The 16,493-nt window shown below is 45.3% G+C and overlaps 1 protein-coding gene across 2 annotated transcripts in view; it reads left to right on the top strand.

The window, feature by feature from the left end:
- The first annotated feature begins 10,459 nt into the window (after positions 1-10,459).
- Positions 10,460-16,493, top strand: part of C2H1orf21 (chromosome 2 C1orf21 homolog) — a 224,304-nt gene continuing 218,270 nt past the window's right edge. The window contains exon 1 of one of the 2 annotated variants that reach the window (XR_009537220.1): positions 10,460-10,788. The gene's annotated coding sequence lies outside the window, so the exon portion shown is untranslated. The remainder of the gene's footprint in view (positions 10,789-16,493) is intronic. The other variant, XM_060131782.1, reaches the window with a different exon arrangement.

The raw sequence follows: 16,493 nt of genomic DNA, 5'->3' as shown, positions 1-16,493 counted from the left end.
ATGTACAATTGTTTCATGCATTCAAAACTAGTGATCTTTTCATTTATGATTTCTGCTTAGATAAACCTTACCTATTTCAAGATTACATAAAAATTTACCTATGATTTGTTTATTTTTCTACTGAAAAGAATATAAAAGTGACTTTACTTTTCACATTTAAAAATGTCAGCCATCTGGGATTTATTTTTATATATTTCTCAAGGTAAGAATCTAATTTTGTCATTTTGTAAATTGTTACCAGTTTGTTCCAACACTATTTATAGCATAATCTAGCCTTTCCCATTTATTTGAATTTTCATCTTTATTACACACAAGGATAGAATTTTTAAATTTTTGTGGGTTTAAAAAATCTCCTTTTGATTCATTTCCAGTTTTACTGCACTGCCATCAAAGAATGTGGCCTATACATTTCTCTACTTTGGGAAATATACCAGCCTTTCTCTTTTGCTGACCACTGTGGATCTCAGCCACTGTGAACTACTGTGTGGTATTTTGAAAAGTAAATTGCTACTACTCATAAAATATTTAAATTTGTGATTGGCGTACATATGAATTAGAGTCTATTTGATATATCACCAATAATAATATCATTCTCATTCACTGGCATTACAATTGTTTTTTCCTCAGTTTTACTGACATATATAACACTGTATAAGTTTAAGGTACAGAGTGTAATGACTTGACTTACATATACTGTGAAATGATTTCCTCAATAAATTTAGTTAACATCCATCATCTCACAGAGATACCAAAAAAAAGAAAAGAAAAGAAAAGAAAAAAAATATTTTCCTTGTGATGAGAATTCCTAGGAGGCATGACAATTCTTTACAGTGGGGCAGACATGTAGGAGCAGTATGGAACCCCATCAGTTGTGGGTTCGTGCTGTGGCTCCTTACCCTGGTGTCCACGAGGCCTAATCATTTTAGGGTTCCTGTCCTTGAATTTCCAGAAGGACTCTGCTTCCTATGATGCTTTCTAAAGTCTTACAGTAATTCTTCCTAGTCCCTCCAACTCAAGCTAGTATGATTAAGCTTCTATTCCTTACAATGAACAAAGCCTAACTAAAACACCACCACTTTCTTCAGCACAGGAAGAAGGGACCAGTTTATACCAATCAGAGCAGTAACCTGACAAGGTGGACATGAGACTCAAGCATGGATCTCTAAGGAAGGCAGGCAGCCCTGGTGAGTGGGAGCCTTCTACTGGGGGGTGGAGTTTGCCCGTTGTGGGGTAGCCCACCATTGCCTGGGCTAGGCTCTCTCTCCAGTATCTCCCTTACCACCTGGCCCTGAGCACTACTGCAGTGGGATCTGACTCTGCACTTGGCTGTTTGGTACACTTCCAAGAGGTTTGTAGGGATGATTCACTACTCCGTGGCAAGTCTAGCTCCAGCCTCTCTGCATGGGTGACAGTGAGATTCCATCACAAACTCCTTCTTCTAGTTCCTTGGGTCTTGCTTTTGCATTTAGCGGATTGAGGGTTGCCTTTATTTTCTTTCAAATGGGTCTCACTTCATTTAAAGAAAGTATCTAACAAATATTTTTTAGATTTTTCTGGATTGTGGTAGCATCTTAATTGAGTTTCTCAGATAGTTACAGATTTCCTCCTATTTTTAAAAATTCCTTTGAAGGAGCAGGAAGGAGTTAAGCCCTTGTGCTCAATTATTATCATGAGTTGAAAATTACATTTTCCAGTTTAATTCTTTTTTTCTCTCACTTAAAACCAAAAAGTTTTAATTTTTACATAATACCTCCTTATTGAATCTGCCCAACTAATCGAGGGGAAAATGCAATGAAAGCAAATCACCTGGTAGAAATATCAGGATATCTTTAATAGCTGTAAAGTATTATTTAACATGTAATTTGGATACTCTCAGAATAATAGGCACTGTATTCTTTGGGGTTTTTTGCTCTATTCTTTTCTCCATACATTCTTTTTTTTTTTTTTGCGGTACGCAGGCCTCTCACTGTTGTGGCCTCTCCCGTTGCGGAGCACAGGCTCCAGATGCGCAGGCTCAGCGGCCATGGGCCCAGCCGCTCCGCGGCATGTGGGATCCTCCCGGACCGGGGAACGAACCCGCGTCCCCTGCATCGGCAGGCGGACTCTCAACCACTGCGCCACCAGGGAAGCCCTCTCCATACATTCTTTGTTCTCTCTCTTCTCTCCACAGTCAGTTCATATTAGGATACCTAGTGGGTGATTTTAGGAATAAATACCTCATTCATGAAACACAATTTGAGCCCCACCATTTACAAAGCTTTCAGCAAAAGGTTATAGGGAATGTAAAGGGTAACCAGGTGCTGGCTATAGCAATTGCCATTATAAGCAAGCTTCACGAGAAGAGCACATGAAAAGGTGTTCAGCATGATTAGTCATTAGGGAAATGCAAATCAAGCCTACAATGAGGCACAACTTCACACGCACTAGGACAGCTAGAAGAAAAAAGGCAGGCAATAACAAGCGTCTGGGAAGATGCGGAGAACTTGGAACCCTCCTATTCTTTGAGGTGGTGAAAATGTTCCAGAATTACAGAGTGGTGACGGTTGCCCAGTCATGTCGATATACTGAAAACGACTGAATTGTACAATTTGCAAGAGACGTATTTGACATGTATTAGTCAGAATGGGTTAAGTACTATAACAAATAAACCAAATCTCAAAGGCCTTTAAAACAACCCTAAAACTTCAATAGGAAGTGGGGGAGGAAGAGCTCAATTCTGACAAGGGGGACTTTGGAAAGCTTCTCAGAACGAATGACTTCTAAGCCATACCACAGGGAACAAGTGATGATACAGTAGCCATCTACAAATAGCTAAGTGTGCCAAACACCAGGCCTTTATTTCTAATTCTCTGTATACATAGTATGGTCACTCTGCTGCAGATGAAGAACCTGGGGCTCAGTGGTCAAGATGTCTTCCCCACATGACAGAGCTAGTGAGTGGCAGAGAATACTGGGATCAGCTGAGAGGCAAGCTCTTGATATGTGTAGGGGTTTGAGTATTCTACACAGAGGGACATGAGCAAGGGCACAGGGGTAGAACACAGCAGAATATGGAATGGGAAACAGCAAATCAGCTGGGTAGCTGGGCCATCATCCATCCAGTTAGCGACTGGAACTGAGAATCGGCCTGGAAAGGTAAGCAGAGGCCAAATTATGGAAGGTTTTGTGTCGTGATGGAGAAGTTTAGAATTCATCCTGGACCATCAAAGAGCTGGAGGCATGTAAGCTAAATGGATCTGTGCCTTAGAGAAGGGACTCTGACAGCAACAAGGATAGTGTTCAACCAGAGAGTCTGAAGCCAAGGTGACTGACTAAGAGTCCAGCAGAGAGGGACTGAGGCCCGGACTGGGGTTGCAGAACTAAGCAAGGAGGAAAGGAGGAAAAGAATAAAGCCACCATTTCAAACTGGTGAAAGCATTTTAAACGTTCATGCTAATGCTTACCTTACATCGACACTGAGCGTTCTGAATAAGGCACAGCTGTTCATCGACAGAGGTATTTTGGACCAAGGACTGATTTAATTAAACTGAATGCTGAAGCATAGAAATATCATCATGTCTCAAGCCTTCTAGCCACCTTTGCGCTGTAATCTCCTACCTCTGTCAATAGTCTTCTGGCTAGAAGAACCCACAGGAAGCTTCTGATTAGCCAGCAGGTGTCACGGCCTGACAGGGTTAATCCTTTTTTCTTGTTCTGGCCCCTCGCAAGTGATAAAGACCACTCTGGAGAAGACGGAAAGTGTACTGAGGCTACCTATCATCTAGCAGATTCCAGAAGATAAAATTGTTCTTTTCTGTGCCCAGTGGCCACCGTCAATGTGTAGTCTAAGCACCAGGTCTAAGAGCAAACCCCAGCTCTGTCACTTATTAGTTGGGGTAAGCTTGGTGTTGGCCGTATTACTTAACCTTGCTGTTCCTCAGATCTCGCCTCTAGAAAATGGAGATATTCCTAATAACTTTATTCCTTTATAGCATTGCAGGGGGGCTTAAATCAGTTAAAACATGTGGGGGAGATTAGAAAACTGCTTGATATACACTAACACCCAAAAACCACTTGAAACACTTGTTTTGGAATTTTTCAGTTCCTTCCTTTAAGAATATGATCTGAAAAGAGTAGGTTGTTGATATCTCAATGACAGCAATATTTTCCATTAACTTGTAAAAACTTTAATTCTCCAATTATATCTCAACTGAAAATAAAAAAGAAACTAACACTTTGTAACAGAAAAATAAAATAAAATAAAAACTTTAATTCTCAATAATTGAATCTGAAATCAGTCCATAACATCAGAACCAGTATAGCTTTTGAACTGCAGTGTAATGAGAGGTAATGACTTATTAGCTTTTTTAGGGGTTCTTGGTTAATTATGGTGAAGGAAGCTGCAACTTTTTATGTTTACCTCCTCAATATTGTTTCACTTTCTGAAAGGGAGTAGGGGAAGGAGAGGGGGTTTTCAAAGAGGGAAAGTTGAGATGGAGATGAAAAATTTTTGTTTGTTTCTGTTTTTACTCTCTCTTTTTCACACACACACCCACACTTACGCACACACACGCACACAATTTCCTTTTCTACTTTAGCCACATTCCTTTGGTTATATCACAGTTGCTGAAGTTTCTGGATGTCAATATTTCCTTTCCATTGTCACTAAGAGGAGCCCACATAGTGACTTAATAAGTTAATAGCAACCCTTACTCCTGAGGCTGTATAGAGTTCCCACTGCGTGGCTCGAGTGCTATAGGAACATCAAGGTCTTCAGTTCTCACAGAGCTTACAGTTGATTGGAGAGACAAGACCAACACGTGAAATAACAATACTATTAGCACATATAAGCTGGAAGCGAGATAGGACTCTAGTGGATACCAGTAAGAACCGATGACTTCAGCGTCTGGAGATGCATCTGTTACACCCACAGTGGTGGAGCTGTTGTGTGACCTGGGAAAAGGGGCTCCAAGCTGGAAAGCGAACTTCCTCCGCTATCTGGAGAAGGCCGTGAAACAAGGAGAGGAAGCAGACAGCCTGGGGGCGGGGGTGGGGGTACCGGGAGTTCCCCTCCCTCTGCTCCATTCTTCTCTTTGACCTGTGGCTGAATCTCACTCCTTGGTCGTGGATTCCTAACACTTCTTGCTCCAAGTGACTATGTTCCATGTTTTCATCGACTCCAATTTTGAAAATGAAATAAAGAAAATACATACCCTAAGGAGAAACCAGAGGAAGAAAAAAAAAACAGATGTAAGAATCATAATTTTCCTATCTAGAAAATCAGGTTACTCAGAGTAGTACTTCACACATAGTTGAGAGACCAGTTAGAACCATTAGCAAGTTGTTAGCACTGACTTTAAAACTCCCTGCTCTGATGTAGCCCCAACCATTCAGAAGGAGCTGTGTGGTGTCACTAGGATGAACCATTATAAGAAAAATACAAAAACAACACTCAATCCACAACTGCTTATTGGGTCCATTACCTGGGTAACGTGCACTGTGGTACCCCCAAAGAAGATTTAAACATTTAAACACACACACACACACACACACACACACAACTATCTAGTCTCAAATCAATAGCTACTGATCTTGATGCCACCATAAAGATATGGAAGGACCCCAGTAGTATAAGTCTGTAAAATTTCAGCAAGTGAGAGCAACTATGGATTTTCCAAAGGTTCAGAAACTCAGAGGCTGGGGTTCTTCAGCCATTGTAGGAGTTAGACTGAGGTATAAGAGTGGGAAAGGTTGAAGAGAAAACATGTTTCCAACAGTTAAGAATGTGGGCTCTGGCATTTGACTGATGAAAATCAATCTTGGCCTTGTGCTAATTAACTCACCCCTCTGTGCTTCCATTTCCACATCTGCATGGGAATGATGATAATATTCATATCTCTCTGATTGCTTTGCCGGGAAGATGAAGTGAGTTAGCTCATGTACATTATGAATTACATAATACCATGCTTACCACACAGCAGACAATCAGTGTTAGCTGTTATTGCACGGAGCAAGTACAAAGAAAGCACATTTCAGAGTAGTACTTATTTTAGGATCACTTGTTTCTGAATAATCCTGCCAAAGCTACTTTTGACTTGATTATTCAGAAAAATTAACCAGATTGGAAGCTTTTTTAAAATAAATCACATAGGGCTTCCCTGGTGGCACAGTGGTTAAGAGTCCGCCTGCCAATGCAGGGGACACGGGTTCGTGCCCTGGTCTGGGAAGATCCCACATGCCGCGGAGCGGCTGGGCCCGTGAGCCATGGCCACTGAGCCTGTGTGTCTGGAGCCTGTGCTCCACAACGGGAGAGGCCACAACAGTGAGAGGCCCGTGTACCGCAAAAAAAAAAAAAAAGAAAAAAGAAATCACATAAATTGAATTCATTTAAATTCATATGAGAAATTATAGGAGGCAGCAGTGTATAGATTTTACTATCTTTTATTCAATCAACCTGTACTTTCATTGGTTTCTTTTTTTACAGTCAGTGGTAAAGGGACCCTATATGTCTTAGTCAGTTTGGGCTGCTAAAACAAAATACCGCAGGCTGGGTAACTTAAACAAGATATATCTACTTCTCACAGTTCTAGAGGCTGGAAGTCTGAGATCAAAGTGCTAGCACGGTCAAGTTCTTGGTAAGGGCCCTTTTCCCGGTTTGCTTGTGTTCTGGGTGGGGAGAGGCGGAGTGGAGGAGAGCTCTCTGGGTTCTTCTTATAAGAGCACTAATCTCACCATGAGGCCTCCTGCTCCCCACCATGACCTCATCTCCCAAAGGCCTACCTCCTCCTAATACCACCAGCATCGGGGATTAAGGCTCCAACGTATGAATTCGGGGATACAAACATTCAATCCATAATGCTGTACTTAAAAGAAACATAGGAAACAAAAATTTCAAACTTATGTGTTATAAATGGTTCTATAGAGCCAAATATTTATAAGTTAAAGCTTTAGAAATAAAAGAAAATCAGTTATGAAAGAAGTGCCTTTGAAGGTTAAAACTTAACTTTTCTGGGCAAAAGAGATTTTTTTTTTTTGAAAATTGTATTTAGAGTGTTTGAAGATACATAAGCACAGAGGGGTGAAGTAATTAGCACAGTCTAATACAAATGTATAGTAGATTGAGATTGTGCTGACCAAACAGATGTGCAGGCAACTCCTGCTGTGTGGTTTAGGGCAGGGGTCCCCAACCCCCGGTCGATGGACTGGTACCGATCCTCGGCCTGTTAGGAACAGGGCCGCACAGCAGGAGGTGAGCGGCTGGCGAGTGATCTAGGCTTCATCTGCCACTCCCCGTTGCTCCCCATTGCTTGCCTCACTGCCCGAACGCCCTCCAGAAAAACTGTCTTCCACAAAACCAGTCCCTGGTACCAAAAAGGTTGAGGACCACTGGTTTAGGGTACATACCCAAGCCTCTGCAGCACCTCAGAGGCCCATCCTGTCTGCACCCCCCCTCCCACTGTACCCTTCCTACCCTCTCTTCTGCAGTCCTTACCCGAATCCCCATGGTCCCACTGCCCCTGCTGTGGCTACGTGCAAGAAAATGTGTGTGCAGGGGACTTCCCTGGCGGTCCAGTGGTTAAGACTCCAAGCTTCCACTGCAGGGTTCAATCCCTGGTCTCGGAACTAAGATCCTGCATGCCCCCTGGCAAGGCCCAAAAAACAAAAAAAAGAAAGAAAATGTGTGTGTGTCATGGTTGTGGTGGTGATGGGAATCTCCACTCCCATGTCCTCCACATTTGGGGGAGAAAGGAATGGTGCCCCAGGGATCCCAGGTAAATGAGAAATGAATGTTCACATTAAAAAAAATGTTTATCAGAGCAGTTAATTTCTACAGAAATACCAGCACCAAACAGGGTTTACTGAGAGGCAAAAAGGGCTTAAGTTCCACGACACCTTATTCACATGAGCCTTTCCCAGGGGGCTTTTGCACTTTTAGCTTCCTTATCTAAGGAAGTGGCTCCCCAAATTGTAAGTGATTCAAACCCTACAAAACCTGGATTGTTTCTGGTCAGCACTATAGGTTAATTATGGGATTCCTTTCATGGACTTCTGTGACTATCCTGAGAACCTTACTACCACATAAAATGTTGCTTCTAAGGAGTAGTTTCTAGTGAGAATTAACACAACATACCACCTGTTCTCAGCCCTGGGAAGATGTCTGGTCCCTAAACTAGGTTCTTAACAAACGTTTGCTGATTGAATAATAATGAAATAAATGAAGGGAAAATGGATATACTTGAAGCACTTACTGAGTACTTCTCTCTGGAGGGTAGGATTATGGTGATTTTTATTTCCTTCATACCTGGCTGAGTTTCTGAAATTTTTCCACAGTGAACATGTATTATTTTGAATAATTAAAAACTTGCTTTAAAAGTTCATAGTATGGATTTTGTAAACTTATACATTTATGGAGTGCTTGCTCTGTGGCCTTCCGTTACTTCTGAGGATATCAATTCAGAGGAGACCTACATTGCCTTGCTCTCAAGAAATTTTTGGTGCCAGTCACTGTTCTGAGCCCTGAAAAGATAGATTACAACACAGGTCAACATTTATAGAGCTTGGTCTATTCAGGTGGTAGTGAGGGAAGGAGAGAATTGGGGAAGGAGAAAAACCTGGTTATCCTCAAGCATCCTTTTATATAGAATTATATGTAAATAAACACACACACACACACATCTTAGTGATATACTTCTTTCATCTTACCATAGGAGGTTTTTAGGAGTGGCCTAAAAACCCCAGAGAAATGTTGACTACATTTGGATAAACCTAGCAGATGGATTTTCACTCCCAACTTTAAGAAGGAATGCAAAGAGAAAAAAAAAAAAAGTCTACCAAATTACCAAATCTGGGATTAAACTATATATTTGAAAGAACAGCTCATATTTATTGAGTTCTTACCATGTGTCAGGCATTATGCAAAGTTTTTTATATGCATTGCCACCTCATTTTATTTTCCTTTTATTTTGACAACATGCCTATGAGATAGGAACTAGTATCACCAATCCCATTTTACAGATGAGGGAAGGAAGGCTGAAAGAAATAACAAGTCACCTAAGGTAACAGAGATGGCGGCTGCAGTGCCTGACTGGAATCCTAATTAGCCTACCAGCCCTTCTAAACCACTCCTCTTCAGGAGGCCAGATTACAAAGAATTCTGGTTCCAAAGAGAAAAATAAACTAGAATATGGATAATTAAAAAAAATGGAATACAAAGGAGTTTCAAAAACAATGTGATACCAGCCTTTCAAATTAAAAAAGTAAAAACACTGGAAAACCATTTTCTTTTTTCTTTTTGCTCAAAAAGGCCAACTTCCTAGACATTATGGGTGGGTTATTAACTCATTTCATTAAACTAAATTATGAATTTGCTTTTCAAGTAAGTGTCTCATCACTGTCACAGCTCCGATGTGTCCTTTCCTGTTTTCCAACTTCATCTTGGCCCAAAGTAAGAAATGATTCGGTTTGTGTGTAATCCACGGGACCCAGGGAGGATCTTTTGCCCCTTTTGTTTTCTTGGGTGTCCTCACTCTGGAGGCCTGGCATTCCTCACGTGTCTAGGGCAATGCAGGAGCAGCGAAGCGCGGGGAAGCCACACAAAAGACATCCAACCACTATCAATGTTGAAAGATCAATTCAGGGCGCACACGAAACACCCAGTATGCCCAGGAAAAGAAGAAAAAATACCTTCTCCCAGAGGGTGAGAAACTGGTTGACCTCTTGTGAGTGTCCACAAAAAACTGAGCAGGTAAAATGGTGGGCGGCGATCTTTGTGGATCCCCAATCATCCCAAACGCGCCTTGCAGGCGCGGCCTCCGCCCTTTAGTCCCAAGAGGCCGGAGGGGCAAAGAGGGGGCGCAGGGCGCGAAGTCTCAGGCGGTGTCTCCTTCCCCTCCCCAGTGCAGCTTCTGCCCAGTGGCCGACGCTTCATTCATCTTGCAGGCGCCGCGGCTCCAGGGCAGGGTAGCGGGGCAGGGGCCGGGGCTGCTGGGCAGCGCCCGCCGGTCCAGCGAAGGGAGGGGCCGCGCGGCGCGGCGAGGATGCCCGGCCTTCCCTCCCTCTGCTTCCAGCAGGCGCAGCCCCGCGGCTGGGCCCAAGGGCTGGCTTGGGTTTCCCGCAAAGCTGGGCCGCCCCGGCCTCCGAGCTGCCCCGTGGCTTCCACGCCACCGCCCGGGTGTCAGGCCCAGGACGCAGCTTTCACACACACACGCCCGTCCTCACCCTCCTTCCCTCTCTGCAGCCCTGGCAGACCCGCTCTCCTGGTCCCTTTCTCCGGGGTGCGCGGTACCCTCGCGGCCTCCGCAGGCCGTTCCCAGGGGCGAGGCTGGGTGTTGGACGCGCGCGGGAGCCGGGCGCGGGGAGGGGCCGGCGGTGGGGGAGTGTCTGGCTGCCCCCGCCCCTCGAGTGAGTGACTGGGCGAGGAGGTCCCCTCCCTCCCTCCCCCTCCCTTTTTCCAGGTCCCCTCCCTCGCTCGCTCGCTCCCCACCAGCTCCGGCTTGCTCCCTGCCCACTCCCACGGGGACGTTCCGTGCAGCGGCCGCCGCTTCTTTCACACTTTAGTTAGGAGCCGCGCGCCGCGCTCAGATACTGGAGAGCTGGCCGCGCGCCGCCGCCTCCCGCACGCACGCACGCGGGCCGGGCTTCGGGGGTTTCGGCTCTTACTCCCGGCGTCTGGGAGGAGGGGGAGACCCGGACTCACTGTGGGGAGGAGGAGGAGGAAGAGGAGGAGAAGGGAGGAAGAAAACAAGCGAGGAGGATCCGGGCGGGGGGCGGGAGGCTTACCACCTTCAGCCCCCCCCGCGAGCGCCCAAGGTAAGCGTGAGCCCACGCCGACCTGGGGCGGGGGGAGTTGGCGGCGCAGCCCGCCCGGGTTCCGCTCCGGGCGCGCCCGGGTGGGCTGTGAGGGAGGCCTGTGGGGTGCCTGCCGCGCGGCGGGGATGGGAGCCGCGGTCGTGGCGCTGCCGGCGCGCGCGGCCCGGGCCGGGGCTGCTGCTGCTACTGCTGCTGCTGCTGCTGCTCCTGCCGCTGCCGCCGCCGCCGCTGCCGTTGCGGGGCTGGCGGGGACGGAAGCTGGGGTTGGGGGGAGCTGCTGGGGGCGTCTGCTGGCCGGGGCGGAGGGGTTGGGATGCGGTTGGGGCTGCTGACGACTTTCGTCACATTGAGGCCTGGGTGTCTGGGATTCGACTCCCCTCCCTTCCCATCCGCACTCCCCGCCGCCCTCAGCCTTTCCTGCTCCTCTCGAGCTTTGCCTGTAGCCGCCGTACTTTGCAAGCCAGAGCTTGAAAGAAAAAGCAAAATTCAGAATTCTCTGCTAAATCTCCGAGTCTCTTCTCCCGCTCCGACTGATTGATGTGTTTGTGTGGGTGCCGTGATCCCCGGGATTTCTGAAGTTTTGACCTTTTTGGGGTGACTTGTCTCGATGCAACGATTTGCCCACCTCGATGTATTTATTATTCGTGCCCATGCGAGGCAGCCAGAGGGTGCCTGGTTATTGTACTGGGGAAAGATTTCACTCCCTTCTGCAGGCAGTTCGCGAAGTGCGGCCGCCGCAGCTGCCTCTGGTTTGTAGCCTGACGTCCTTCGCCGGTCTTCCACCCTGCCCCCACCCCCTTGTCGGAGGGATTTTTTTTTTTTCTACTTACTGTTTGTGTGAGAGAAGCCCCTGGGCTTAGAGCCTTTCATCTCCCATTCATCCCTCTTATAAAGCTCTGAATTGTTTCAGGCACGATGGTAAAAATTGGGGTGGCTTTCTCTGCTCCAAGAGTTGCACGGTCAAGGATAAAAATATATACACATAAACACGCATTAATCCTGGGAGGTGACAAACACAGTTTGCGATAGAAGTGATTGTTTTCCAGTAGGAAGTTGACGACCTATGTATGAGGTATCTCCCATCGCATGTGAGGTAGGAAAATTGTTTTGAAATAGATAGTTGCTTATTTTGTACCGTGGCTGGAAGACGGCCCTAAGTTCAGCTATTGGAGCAAGTCTGAAAGTGATACACCCTGGTCACCCAGAACTTCACTAAAGACACATATACTCTGACTCAGACTTTGGGAGGGGGACTGACACCATAAATTCCATGTAATAGTTTTTTTTTTTTTTTTTTTTTAAGGAAATAGTTGGGCAGTTTGGGGAAATGACACGTTCATTACACAGACAGATCTTATGAACACTTCCTTACTTCATGGGCTGGGCTCACCTTCTACCTAATGGAATAAGCTTTCAGTTGGTAGAATTGGGATGTACCAGGATTGAAAAAAATTATGGGTAGAGTGGGCCTGGGCTACTCTAGCTTTCTTGGGGGGAGAAGGTGATGTTTCTGAAGGGTCTTTAAGTTCAAGATGCTCAATCTGGGGGTTTCCCCCCCTTTTTCATACTTCTAGAGCTGGATTGTAGGATCAATAGAACATGCTCTGTGTTGGCTGTTTGGAAATGCCATTGATCAGGCATGGAAATTAATTTAGACTTAATTATCTATTTTTCTTTTGCTGCTTATAAAGTAGTAAGTGCCAGTGATAGGACAGCTGAGTGTATTTATCTCTGCATTAAACTAGCAGTTCACGGATCAGAAATGCAGCATTGAAATGTAACCTCCCTTAGTGTTTCCTGCTGTGCAAACTGGGTTCAGAGAACCAGCAGCTCCAGAGGGCTACTCGGAAAAGCGACAAAGACAAGCGGACTCAGCACTTGGATGAGCAGATGCCTGCGAAGGAGTGGGGTGCTTCTGTTGTCAAGCTTATCTCCATTCGGGCATTTTTCCCAAGAAAAACTGGACTTGGTTGGTAGGGAGGAAAAGTTCATCCTAGAAGGATCCTGAGGTTCTAGCTTCCCTTTTCAGCTGACTCAGTTTCAGTGGTTGAGAGAGCTGATAATTTTGTTTTATTGGCTAGTAATTTACCCTTTACCCTCTCACCCCTGATCTCACTTTATCATCTAGCATGGATTTCTGGGAATTAATAGGCCACAGCTGAAGTGGTTTGAGCTTCTTGAAGAATCACAGGGTATACATCAAAAGCTTGTTCGTTAATTGGCACTATTTGCTGTGACTGATGCAGAAACTCTACCCAGGAGGAAGGTGGTGTGTCCCATTGTGAATATCATTTCCAGGTTGATGGTGCCTCAGCACTGTGTTGGATTTTTGACCAGGCAAGACTTGACTGTCACATCCTGAGTGGCTTGCTCCAGGCTCCTTGTGGCCCCTTTCTTCTAGCTATTTTCTGTCAGGGAATGAGATGCCCCAGGTTGGAGAGAAAGAATCATGGTACCACCCATTAGAAAAGGAGAGGGCAGGAGATTATTCACAGAGGGTCTTAAGTGTGATAAGTATCACCAGCTTCACGTGAACTTATCGATAGAATTTGGAACCCTGTGAGGCACAAGCAAGTGCATTTTTGGACATCTTTGGAATTTTAGAAGGCTTGGAGCTTGGGAGAAGAAGTAAAAGCTGTGATTACTTAGGCTCTCATTAAAACATGAAAGGCAGGGGCTTCCCTGGTGGCGCAGTGGTTGAGAGTCCGCCTGCCGATGCAGGGGACGCGGGTTCGTGCCTCGGTCCGGGAGGATCCCACATGCCGCGGAGCGGCTGGGCCCGTGAGCCATGGCCACTGAGCCTGCGCGTCCGGAGCCTGTGCTCCGCAACGGGAGAGGCCACAACAGTGAGGGGCCCGCGTACCGCAAAAAAAAATAACAACCAAAAAACCCATGAAAGGCAGATTGCAATAGATCAATATATAATACTTGGAAAACTGAGAAGACAGGGATAGGGCCTGTGTGCAGGGAGAATTGTACACTGAAACTGTATTTTAAAGTTGGTGACGGTTGTGACTTTAAGAGATCGTAAATCAAGAGCTTATCTAAAGTGACATGTAAATTATATGCATACATATTTTTAAAGTAGGCAATTATTTTGCTTGACTCCCTCAGTTATGAAGTTTAATTTTACAAGTTACAATTGCAACAAGAAACAACTTGACATGCTGTGGTTATGCAATCAGGGCAAGAGTGGTTGCACGTAAACTGGGCTAGGATGAACATGGAAATGAACACACAGCAGTGTCCGCAGTCACCAGGTATTAAGAAGTCCCTTGTTTGGGCTTCCCTGGTGGCGCAGTGGTTGAGAATCTGCATGCTAATGCAGGGGACACGGGTTCGAGCCCTGGTCTGGGAGGATCCCACATGTCGCGGAGCAACTAGGCCCGTGAGCCACAAGTACTGAGCCTGCGCGTCTGGAGCCTGTGCTCCGCAACAAGAGAGGCCGCGATAGTGAGAGGCCCACGCACCGCGATGAAGAGTGGCCCCCGCTTGCCACAACTAGAGAAAGCCCTCGCACAGAAACGAAGACCCAACACAGCCAAAAATAAATACATTAAAAAAAAGAAGTCCTTTTTTTTTTTCCTTTTTAATTCATTGTGTTCCTGGAAAATGCATTTCCTAGTTTGTAGGGTAGTCACATAACGTCAAGATTGCTTTCTCTCTATACTTGTGAGAGGAGATGCAGCTGCCCCAATCTGAATGGAAACTGAGAAGATTAACTAACCGAACTAGGTAGTTAGAGGCAGACTGTTTTGCTCATCTCTGCAACCCCCATGGCGGCTTGTACACTACCTTGCACTTGGAATAACTCAATGAGTGATTGAATTGAATGGAATTCACCTAATTAGTTAAGATCTGTAATGTGTCAAAAACCTCCTTGGAAATGCATTAGGTGCGGATTTCCATTTTAATAAATCAGTAGGATAGTTTATCAAGAGCTCCATATTATGCCTCAGGTCGGGTTTTTAAATGTTGAGAAGTATTGGACAGGAAAGTAAACATACCAAGCATAACGTCTTCTCAAATAGGAATTTCTAGTTAGGGTCATCTTGATTTGGAATATAGATAATATCCGTAGTTGACAAATATTTCTTCACTCCTGATTGTGACTGTGGTCTTCCTTTTTTTGTCCGAGGCATTCAGTGAATAACAATGCTTCCTATTTATAGGGTGCTTTATGGTTTTCAGAGTTCTTTCATGTACCCTTGTCTTACTTGGCATTGTACTACAGCCATAGCACTCAGGGCTTTCCATGCTGGGGTCTCTCCCAGAAGATGCCTGCATCAGGGAGTCGGGGAGAGGTCCTGGGGAAGCTCACAGGTAGCCCCACCTCTTGGTTTACTGGATTTTCTCAAGGGAGCCGTAATTGCTATTCGCTGCTGGTCCCTCTAAAATAAAACAAGCAAAGTTGAGACTTGTCTCATGCAGCGAGCACACTCAACCTGCCAGCATTCATTCTGTGGCTCTGCCCCTACATCTGTTCGCTCTCCTTGGGCTGCCTTTTACCTTGCCCCTTTGCCAAGCGTCCCTTTCATCTACCTGTCCTTTCTGAAGTGTTTCCATGTTTTTCTGTCCCACAGATTTTCATCCATAGGCTCTCCTGCTTCTCCCACCACCTTACTTTTGCCTGCAAGACTTGGGTTGTGTGTTTCCGAATGACGTTTTCCAGTACTTGAACCGCATCTCCAGGCCCACTTTCCCTCTGACTCCTCCCGCCTCTCTGCTCAAGTGTAGACTTTCTGCTTCCAGCCACTTCTCCTTTCTACCCTCAGGGCCCCTCTGCCTTGTCCTACTTTGCCCCCTACACCTTCCTTATTCCTTCCACCCACTTCTCTCCATCAAGCCCTCAGATCTTCCAGCACATGCCTGCCTCTGCCTGTTTCACAGGCTCACGCCACCTCAGCAGATGTGTTTAGCATTCATGAGTTGAAGTCCGCATACATGCTTTGTACCTTTAGAAGAATGGAGTTAGAACACCCCCAAGTTTGGGGATCTTTCTGCTTTTGTTTTCACTTTTGATTGCACAATATTTTTGACTTTTAAAGGCTCTTAAGCCTTTTAATCGTAGCTGAAGCACTTGCTTCTTCGCTTCACTTAGCTATTACAGCCTATGTTGGATAATAGATAAAGGAATATCTAGGTGACTATTGTTATTTTTAAAGATTGGACAACATATCTTGAGAAGCATTGCAGAGATTTTCATAATGGCACCATTGAAAGGCTTTCCTGTACACCCAAATCTACTTACTAATCACAGAAGTAGAATGGTTTGTTTAATTTCATCCTCAATACCTTATTTTTTTCTCCTTTGGTTAAATAAATGTTGGTTAAATGAATGTTGGTTAAATAAACATTACTGTGATTTGAACCAAATTTTTTCTCATTTGTGGTGGTTTTACTGCTCTCCATGAACATTTTATAAGCTCACTTGACACATTTCTACCAAGCAAGGAGTCTTTAGCTAAGACCTAACATTGTTCCTTTCCCTTATACATTTATAACCTTTGTTGGCCCTACCAGTAGGGTCAGTGGGAGAAAGAGGACTGCTACTGGAAAAACACAGCCTATTGACTCATTGCATACGAACTTAGATTGGTCTTTTTACAAAACGGTACTTCAGAAGCAGATCCAGCACTAGTTACGCAATATCCTGAGTGCTCCAGGGCTTTTGGAAGAAGGTGCTTTAAACGAGGACAATTGTT

This window comes from Lagenorhynchus albirostris, chromosome 2, assembly GCF_949774975.1.
Source record: "Lagenorhynchus albirostris chromosome 2, mLagAlb1.1, whole genome shotgun sequence".
Classification (NCBI taxonomy): Eukaryota; Metazoa; Chordata; class Mammalia; order Artiodactyla; family Delphinidae; genus Lagenorhynchus; species Lagenorhynchus albirostris.
Note: the sequence above shows the minus strand (reverse complement) of the source record. Positions and strands in the feature narration are given on the sequence as shown.